The 10,805-nt window shown below is 37.1% G+C and overlaps 1 long non-coding RNA gene across 1 annotated transcript; it reads right to left on the bottom strand.

Annotated features, from left to right (window-relative positions):
- Positions 1-6: 6 nt before the first annotated feature.
- Positions 7-7,430, bottom strand: LOC104914851. Its single transcript, XR_796155.3, has 4 exons — positions 7,240-7,430; positions 6,676-6,863; positions 6,069-6,199; positions 7-2,845 (listed from the first exon to the last, which is right to left on the bottom strand). It is a non-coding gene; the product is annotated as an uncharacterized LOC104914851 (long non-coding RNA).
- Between the last annotated feature and the right edge of the window lie 3,375 nt (positions 7,431-10,805).

The raw sequence follows: 10,805 nt of genomic DNA, 5'->3' as shown, positions 1-10,805 counted from the left end.
TCACTCCTTACACTTCCCTTTTTTTCCTGTAATTTTTCATACTCACATTGACCAAACACAATTTTTGTTTTATGCCTGTGGAAGATAATCAGTCATGGTAATTATTTTAGATAATGACAAACATTTGCAACATGTAGAAGCAAAACACCCATCTATTTTATACAAATCGAAAAATGTTACAGTAATTTTTTCAAGAACTATTGTATTTTAGTGTCTTCTTGAGTGTGGCAATACAATGCAATGTATTTTCAACACTTAAAATGAGAGTTCTGTTATAATATTGAAAAGGTGAAAAGAGATACGATCATATGTTTTGTTACGTAGCTTAGTAATATCAGATCTTTGCTGTATACTAGGATAAATCAGTGGTCCAGTTTCTTTAATAATAAAAACAAACACATAAATATCTATATGTAAATCTTCTTACTTAAAGACTTCAAGTGAAGTGGCCAGAAATATTTAGAAGGATGTTTTTTAGGTTGTGTTTAGGCATATACTTCACTCTCTGTTGCCAACAGCCATCACTGAATTCATGGCCCCCAAAATCTTGCAAACAGAATGGAATGGATTTAAGTCAGTTTATATTTTGATCTAGAAATTATTAAAAATTATGGGTTAAGAATGTACCACACTGAATCTAGAATTGCTTAGCCTGGACTGTATGCATCTAATATGTTGAGTCATGATAATCTAGAAAAAGTTCTTAGGATCAAAGTACTCCATCCTGCGTACTGGTTATACCTAAATAGGAAGGATTTTAGCTTTGCACTTTACCTTTGCTCTATGTACTCGTAAGAATCTGCCTGTGATCTTTCTGTATAAAATTAATCATTTCATTGTGAGATTTTAAGTTCCTCTGACTTTGAAAGTCAGGAGTGGAATGAAGATGAGCAAGAATAGCCAAATGTCATGTCAGCATTTCATATTCTCTGACATTTAACCTTCAAAGACAAGCCATATGTCAGTTAACTCTTCCACTTCCAGGTCTTCATGCCATTGTGTGTCAAGAAGGAACTACAGCATCCTCCAGGCAGCACCAACATTCCTTACTGTCGAGTCAAAGAAATGAAGACTCTTTGGAACCCTAAAGGAGCAGCGAAAGTGCAGCAAAGTAAATCTAGAAAAGGGAATAAAAATTAAAAGCTCTATGAACCTGCATAGGAACCTGTTGCACTGGTTGGGCACAATGTAATACCAGAGGCATAGTTTTTAAGCCACTGACACTGAAACAAGTTATGAAAGGGATGACAAAATTGTTTAAGCTCTACATAAGCTGGCTACTCCTATTAAGAAACAATAATCATTAAAATACAGCAGCTACATTTTTAAGTATCTCTGAGAAGTTGCTCAGTGATGAAAAATAATCAGATTTATTTTTTAAATATAGCCAAATCACAGGTGTAGAATAAATCTCCCACGTGCTCTGAGTAGAGGTGTACAGCCTAGGTGGGCTGATGGTATATGAGAGGAAATTCTAGCTGACAAATGTTAATTTCAAAGCATGAAAAATAAGGTTAATGTAAAAGATCTGAAGGTTACCTAGCAACACATCAGAGTCACAGAAACATAGAATTGTAGGGGTTGGATGGGACCTCCGGAGATGATCAGATCCAATTCCTTGATAAAGCTGGTTTTCTACGATAGGTTACACAGGAAAGTGACCAGGTGACTTTTGAATATCTCCAGAGAAGGTGACTCCACATCCACTCTGAGCAACCTTCTCCAGTGCTCTGTCATCCTCTAAGTAGGAAGTTCTTTCTCATGTTCAGATGAAGCTTTCTGTTTTTCAGTTTCTGCCTGTTGCCTCCTGTTCTATTGTTGCACAGCACTGAAAAGAGTTCATCAACACTGCCTTAACTCCTACACTTTAGACAAGGAGTTATGAGATCTCCTCTCAGTCTCCTCCAAACTGAAAAGTTCCAAGTCTCTCAGCATTTTCCCATACAGAAGATGCTCCAGGCCCCCCATCAACCTTGTCGCAGTCTTCTGGACTTTTTGTAGGAGATCCTAGAGATCCTAAAGGTTCTAAAGGGTCAGAACTGAGCAACCCAGAATTAGACACAGTACTCCAAGTGTGGCCTCACCAGGGCAGAATAGAAGGGAAGGATCACTTCCATCAACCTGCTGGCCACACTCTTTAATGCTCCCCAGGATACCATCAGCTTTTTTGGCCACAAGGGCACACTGCTGACTTATGGCCAACCTGTTTTCACCTGAAAACCCAGGTCCTTCTCTACAGAGAAAAAATGTGTATGTGCCAATCAGTATAGTTGAAAAATGGGTATAAAAATGTAATATCTCCTTAAGGAATCCCTCACCCTTGTTCTGATGGAGAAGAGGGCAGAACACTCTAATGCTGGTTTTCATACCCCTTTGGTGAAAAAAAGGGAGGAAGAGAAGATTCTGGGGCTGCAGGTTTTACTGCTGTCTTTTTGTAGTCCTGATCTGCCTGGGACCAAGAGCCACGATGCCCCTTTCTATCCTGAAAATCCAAATTGCTGTCCTGCAGTTTTATATATCCCATGGTACCGTCTCTTTTATCTTTCTTACTTTGCTATTGAGGAAGACACTGCCCCAGCTGCAGCCATATAGTCCCCTAATTATGGGTCTTCTGTGATAATATACAATTTCCCAAGACAAATTTGATTTCCAGCTCAGACTGATGCAGCAATCTATTCTCCAGTTTAGTTAAAGTTAAGATATAGGAGGAAAAGAGAAATGCCAGACATGTGGAAGCTAAGAGCAATGTGCAAATGTCCAGAGTCACAAGTGGTTGCCAGGGTGCTCAGCTAGTGAAGAGAGTCGGACTGGTCCTTCCAGGTTTTGTAGTATCAGAGCCACTCTTCTAGAAAAAAAAAGGAAAACTATTAAATCTAGCGGGCATACCAGTGTATGCTGAGCTCCTATCTTTTCCTTGATGTGCTTCACAACTGGGAATCTTGCAGGTGATTGCGTCTATGACCATAAAAGGGAGTTTCTAACCTGGTACATGCATACGTGTTCTCATGGGGGAAGGGTTCCTTCTATATACACCCATTTTGCATTTCTACATTTCCACATAGGTCTGACGCAGTCGAGAAAGAACTGCAGTTTAGATGAAAGTGATTCCTCTGATAAAGTAACTTCAATAAAAGCACATTAATTTGCCTTACTGCTAAAGAACTGCACACTTGCTCGTACATTTTTTTCCCTATCGGGGATCAAAAGCCAAAGGTAAAATTTCTGCAGATCCCAAGAATTTTGAAAAAAAATATCTTATTCCAAATACTTCAGGTAGAAATATCACCACATAAAAAGTCTTCCATTACAGATGTACACAATTCTAAGAACAGGTACATGACTGCTATATGGCCCTCACTGTACTTCACAAACATTTCTGCATTTTTGAGGGCAAGACTTGGAACATAAAATACTAAGAAATGGCACTTACAGATTTCAGATTTCACTAGTCAGGACCTACATTAAAGACAGGTCTTCATACCTACAAATTGTACAACAGATATGCATATTTTTGTTCAACTGGTTCAAACTAAGAGGACTTTAGCTATGTTAAAAAACAAGCTATGTTAAAAAACAAGAAGAAAGCTTGACTTGTTTCTGATCTGTTAACACCAAAGAGAGTGTGCAAGTGATCTAAACGTGTAACAGTCCTTAAGATATTTACCGTAAATACTGACTTAATCTGTATTATTTTTATCTGGCATAGAGGAAAATAATATCTGTAGTCAGTGATGTATGAAGTCAGCAGGAAAGAACCAATAGTAAGTCTGCACTGCAGTATGCATGGCCACGTGCTGAGATTGTTATCAGCACTGTCCGTCATTGGAAAATATACACTGAGTCTAGGTACAATTTGATATTTCTGTCTGCTGAGCAAGTAAGGCAGGAGTTGGACTTCGTTCTCATTTGTGATTCAGACCTTCAATTTTGTTAAGCTGAAAGGTCAATATTCCAACACAGGAGTTTCCAAAGACTTTAATGAGAAAAATCTTGCTTCAAATTCATGTGCAAAAGCATATTAAGGAAAAACTCTCTTCATCTGTCCTCTAAATGACACATACCAAATTTTCAGGCTTGTATATTTACAATAGGATGACGGATGTTTTGAGGCAACATTAACTCATCTTCCTTGTATAGCACTTTTATTCATTAAAATACACCATTATCAATTAGTAACATATTAAGGAATTCATTTTATATAAAAGAGTAAATTAATATAACCAGAGTAAAAGCTACAGTGTTTGAGAATTAGATTTACAGTCTGTCACTGAATTTCCGTGTAAATACCTTTGCTTAAGCCATCAGCTATCAGTTACTAATGAGCTAACGAGTTCACTTTAATATATTTTCTTTATGGTTTATACTGTATTTTATGATGTAGGCTGTATTCTGTCAATAAGGTAAACAGAATCTATGCCTTTGCCCTCTCCTCTTTGGGAAGGTGGATATTGCAGTGTCAAACTTGCAGGTAGGGGTAGCAGAAGTTGCATTTACATTGGTATGAGGAATGGGACAAGGATTAATGGGTTCAGGTGAAAGACAAGCACTGTAGAGAGACTGAGCCCTTTTTGAAGACTTTGCAAAACCTGATCAGAGCATTTCCAAACTCTGTTTCTCAGTGTTTTTGCTTTTATAAACGCTCTGTCTGATTTCTCAGTTGCAAGGAAAGAAACCTTGAATAACTCCACCTAAGTTATTGCAAATTAGCTGTAAGGGACAATGGTACTAGAAGCAACTTTTCTTTAGGATTAGATGAATTTTGTTTATGACAGATGCTAAATATATACAATAAAGTTCAAGCCGTAGATACTGGCTCTACATACTAAACATTGTTCACTCATGTTTAATTTAAACTTGTGCTTAAAAAGAGGTAAATGCTTTGCTTCTTTGAAGAGAAAGGGTTTTGCAGTTACAGTCTCCTATCTAATTACCTAAATCCCTTTAAATTAAGGGTGCCTGTTTCCAGAGTTACTACTAACATATGGTAATTAATTTTTTACAGAAAGCACATTGTTATTTAAGTGTATATATGTCTAATGTCCATATTGAAACTACTTATCTCTATTATAACAGCTGGAAATGCTTTTATATAATCTTAATTTCATTGCTTTCTGATGTATTGCTATCATGAGATTAGTCTTGTAATCAAACGAAAAATATCAGCATATTGTAGGCAGCAATGGAGCAACAATTTTGAAGACTAGTGTGCTCTGTTAACAGCATCAAAGAGACAACTTTATCAACCCCTCTCTGTAATCTAGCTCATGAAGGGAGCATGTTCTGAAGTAGTCAAAGTCAATTTATTTATGAATTTCTGTGTCCTTTTGTTACAACAGTAAGATTGCAACTTTACTTTTTTTATGATAAGTATTTTCCTTTACAGTGGCAGTGGGATCTTGGAAAAGAAGCAAACTGTGTCACAGAGAAATTTTAGTGAGGGCAGACTGCACACCTATATAACTTACATTTCTACAAGTAATACTGATGGAAAATAACAGCAAGTTCCTAATTAAAAGACAGCAATTTTATTTGCAAGTTGTTACTTGCTGCAAAGCAAGACTTTCTAACTACTTCCTGTATATTAAAATATGCACTTCAGGAAGCTAGAGTAAAAAAGAAAAAAAAATTGAAAACAAACAAACAAAGAAAACACTACTCCACCCTGCTTAGTTACACTGAACTACATTCTTTTCCAAAGATGGAACAATTTGATATGATACATCTTATTCAACTATATCCCATAAAATCATTTTCAGCAGGCCTCATTTTGTCTGGATATCTGCCTGTTTACTTATAAGGTAATCTTATGAGTCTTTGACTGTATTTTTATACTAATTTGTGCAATGGGCTTCTGACAAATCTCTGGGATTAGTTTGATCAGTTTGAAGAAGAGATCTCTGAAAATTTTCTGAAGATAAAACCCAAATGAATATGTAGGATACTGTAGTAGTAGGGAAACCATAGTAGCAGGGAGTTATGCGAGAGAGGAAGGGATGTGCTGAAATTTTTAGCAAGATGCAACATCGTACTACTGGTCACTGGGAGAATAGTACATAATATTTGGTTACCTAGATTCCTTGTGTAATTTTTTTTTCTTCCATCTTTACGCTTCTGAAATGAAAAAGATTTTTGGCTCTTCAGCTTTGGAGTTCAAGGCAAGAAATACTCTTCTTAATTATCAAATATTCAAAGTGCTGGTCTGGAAGAGAAGAAAGATAGCTACAGGACAGTGAAAAGAGCAGACAACTGTTAACATGTGCTTTTGCAGAGAACTTGAGTTCAAATCACATCTCAAAAAAGTGGGATGTTTAGAAAATGATCTTAGTTCTTTAATTGATTAAGTGCTTACTGTTCTGCAAAGTCCATGAAAGTCTCAGTTATCTTCAGTGAGACTTAGTTTAGTTAAAACAAATAACAGAGTGGTTAGGTGTAATCTCTTTTCCCAGTGTTTTTTTTCTCACCTTACTTATTCCTCTTACCTATTTTATTACCTTCTCCTCCTTGCTTCTCTAATTCTTCTTCTTGCTAGAGTCTTACAAGCTCTGTTCTGCAAACGTTTCCCTGCTTCTGACAATTTCCATTTGAATACTGTCTGCCATATACAAAAGCTCTATGAGAAAAGCATCAGAGCCAAGCAATAATGGGTATGAGTTAACCTTATTTTGTCAGTCTTACCTGCACTCTTTCGTCTGCAGGACAATTGCAGGCATTCCAACCCTCTGGACTGTTTCAAACAGATCTTCAAGTCATGTTGTTCAATCCTTCTGTTTAGAACTACTCTCCCTTGGCCTCAAATTTAGCTTTGAATCAGTAGCAATGCTGTTGGATCATAGCTTATAATCTAGAGGTGTATGAGGCAGGACCTGTAATAAGAAGGCACAAGATACATTTCAACTGTGTGCAGCACAGTTCTTGCTGATGGCATTCTTTGTGAACGTCTACCTTTTTTGTTGTTTTCTTTCCTTTTAAAGCCTTTTTCAAAACCCCCCAGTGGGCATCAATTATATGGTATCCAACTTTACTTATTGAAGTAGTATAAATATAATAACATTTCAAATGGTTGCAATAATGTGGTAACAATACTGGGATAGATGATTCTAACCTGAAACCTATATATATACATATATATATATACATTTTTTTTAACAGTAAATTAAAAAAAATTACTACAATTAAAAAAGAATTATACTTTCTGACAACTTACAACAGAATAATAACTGGGTATATCCACAACGTTACCTGTCCACTGTGTCCTTTTAGCCCTGATTTCAAAGGGTTGATCTCCTTCACTGCCTGTGAGGGAGAGTAGTTCTCATGCATGTGGGTTTATTAAGCTTTGTGTTTGTAGGTGGCTTTTCCTGTCACTGTGGTTTAATTAAACAGTACTTTCTGACAATGTGCAGCAGCTTTTGCAGTGTCTATTGAAAAGGAAAAAACACTGAACTATGATGTACAATTGACATCGTAAAACGGATGTGCATACGTCAATAAGATGCTGATTTGAGGAATGGGATGTTGTTGATTACAGTGCTACAGAATATGTTCCTGTTTTCTTTCTTTTTGTGCAGAGTTCCAGTAACACAGTAACAACAGTGCAGAGGAAATATATTGTAAATATTAATGTTTTGTTGGTAGTAGCTGCTGAAGGTGTTCACTGTTTGCTCATTTTCGGTGTCTTTTCTGTTGTCCAAAAGGTTAGGAGGCTAGCTGAACAAAAGGCAAATTATATTGTGTTCTTATGTCTTTATGGTAGCAAAATAATCCATACAGCATTAATTTGGATAGACCATCAAATAAAACAAATGCACAAAGGCATTGTGGCCACATTATGGACATGTGCAGACACTTGTCCAAACAATTAGAGAACAGACAGATCCACTTAATCTTTGTGAGAATGCCTACATTAAAAATGTTAATTCACAAGCATTCGCTTTGTCTAGAGACTCCATAAATGTCCCATGTCTTTGAAGTTTAGATATTTGTGATTGTTGAATAAAATATGAGGACTTTGGTTATTGTTTACCCAAACAAGGTAAGAGCCTACTCAGATTTTCAGCTCTATATTGCCACTGTACTAGGCAATAATTTATCTTCTGCTTTGAAGTATCAAACTTTCCAATATTTAGAGTTGTACCTTGACAGCTGTACTGTCAAGAGCAGAAAATTCTTGCATGAAGAAGAGAGCAACAACAATTTTGAAAACTTCAGGCCAGGTTTTTATCCTCATTGCATTCATTTCGTGCCTGTGGGCACAGCAGAGCTGGAAAGCAAGTCGGACTGGTTGCAGAGTTATTGGTGAAATCCACATGTGGGCAGACCTGGCATAGCGACTTGCTGACAAGCTTCCATTAGCCTTAGGTATAAAGCGCATAGCTGTGAGAAATCTTGGGTGTCTCATAACACTAGATGCTGCGAATGTTCTTGTATGAATCAAAACAAGCTAAGGTGGGAGAAATTATGCCTCAGGGGCTGCACAGAGCAAATGCTGGGTGGGTCTTGGGTGGGCCTCTGGCGTTTATTCATGCATGAGAGGATGAGAGAAGCATAAAATTTGCACAGATGTGTTGGAAAATAATAGATAGACAAACTAACTTGTCTGCAGTGACTTGCCATCAGAGAAGAATTTAATTGCAGAGCTGATTTGTCTTTAAACTCATTTTAAGAGGTCATAAATGAAGTCATTGCTGAGGATACAGCAATCCTAGAGGAATCAGTGCCAGGATACTTTTACCTATCCATTGACTGTGTGCTTCTGGAATAGCTGTCCAGGCCTTGTGCCAGGTCTGTCTGTGTGTGGGTGTCTGAATGAGCAGGTTCTTACTTCAGCGGCTGGCGTGGGCAAGGAGCCCCCCTCTTCCCTCCTTGGCAGAAGGTGTTGGCCTTGTATGAAAAAAAGTTCATGTTTTCCAAGTGGTCTTACAGCTGCTGGAAGATCCATTCCCATTTGCATTCCCATACATGCTAATCTGGCTATAAGTAAGTGAATAAGACTGAAGACATTCTTCTTTTAAGGAAGGATATATACTGGTCTTATAATGTAATGATGTATAATTTAATAAAGGTTGTATAATGTAATCTAATCTTGCAGAAATGTCAGTGGAATTATTTAATTTGTGTGATATCTTCACAAACTGTAGATAAAGTCCCTCAGTAGCTGTATAAGTAGCTTTGTTCTCATTTCTAGGCATTAGTAAACAATGGATATCCGAAATTTTTTGCTCTCCTATAGAGGTCTGTTTTCTGTAAACAAGGACACAAAACAAAAATCCAAAGAATGAGAACACAGTACCAGGAGACAAAATATCATGTGAAAAAGTTAGCTTATAAATTGCTCAGCATGAAGAATAATATCCTGAAAATATATTATAGGAAATCCTCTTATCTGTTGGCTACCTAGATTTCATGTTTATAAGAAGGAAAACACTCTTATCATCACACTTATCTTATCCTAACACAACCCAGAACACATTAGTTTTCACTGGGATCTGAAAAATATTAATCCTGTAACAGTTGCCACAAACAAACATGTTCTGTAGAAATCAATCACAGATCTAATCCATCTGGTGGAAATGGCTGGAATTTAGTCAGTGATGCATGCAAGAAACATCTTTATTTTAGTATCCTTTATCTTATCTCTTTTATCCTATAAAGCATAGTGCCTAGCTATTAGTTTGTAGATGATTGAAAGAAAGCAAAAATAATTTTGTGGAATAGTTTGTCAGAATGACTGTATAAGAGTACATCTGTTGAGCAAGAAATCTGCTTTTCAACATGAATATTCTCCAATTCTATAAGATTGAATTCTAAAGATTCTATAAATGTAATTTTTCAAAATGTGTATTGATAGCTGGAGCCTTAGTGAAATTGAACTTAAGGAAGCATTAAGCTTTCCATGCCTCTCAGCTCTTCCATATAGAGAAATATCTTTTCAAGCATACTCCTTTTTTCTTCCCATGCAATTGGATGCATCCCGTGTAACAGCAGAATTAATCAGAGCACAGCCAGAATTATTTTCCCTGTGAATTTTGCGAGGAGAGAAATGGAAATAAACTTTAAGTATTCAACAAAGATCTGAAACTTCAAAGAGGCAGCAGACTTTCACCAAAATACACTAAAAATGAATAAGCAAACAAAAAAACAAGATTAAATGCTGTATTTTCCTTCAAACAATTTCATGAACAATTCAATCTGTTACAATACATCATGATGAGATACACTGTTTAGTGAGTAAGAGGAATTTATAACCAAAGGTGAAGTTGTTACACATGCATGAGCCATTAATAATACGAAGATGATTTAGTTGTTCTGTGTTAAAGGCTGCAACCAGTGTTTAGAGGTATTCCACAGGAATCAGTACTGGGTCTTGTCCTGTTTTTTAATGATGAGGTGGACAAAGGGATTCAGTGTGCTCTCAATAAGTATTCAGGTGACACCAAGTAGGAAGAAGTATTGATCTCTCTGGGGATAGTGATGCCCTACAGAGGGATCTGGACAGACTGGATAGCTGGACTGAGGCCAATGGGATGAGTTTCAGCAAGACCAAGTGCTGGGTGCTGCACTTTGGGTGCAATAACTCCAGGCAATGCTACAGGCTTGGGGCAGAGAGCTGGTGGCAAGGTATATGGAGGAAAAGAATCTGGGGGTGTTAGTTGGCAACCAGCTAAATATGATTCAGCAGTGTGCTCAGGTAGCCAAGAAGGCCATTGGCATACTGGCTTGTATCAGAAGTAGTGTTGCCAGCAGGAGCAGGCAGGTGATTATCCCTCTGTATTCAGCTCTGGTGAGGCCGCACCTCCAGTACTGTG

This window comes from Meleagris gallopavo, chromosome Z (genome assembly GCF_000146605.3).
Source record: "Meleagris gallopavo isolate NT-WF06-2002-E0010 breed Aviagen turkey brand Nicholas breeding stock chromosome Z, Turkey_5.1, whole genome shotgun sequence".
Classification (NCBI taxonomy): domain Eukaryota; kingdom Metazoa; phylum Chordata; class Aves; order Galliformes; family Phasianidae; genus Meleagris; species Meleagris gallopavo.
The sequence above is the reverse complement of the archived record's forward strand: the minus strand, read 5'-3'. Positions and strand labels throughout refer to the sequence as shown.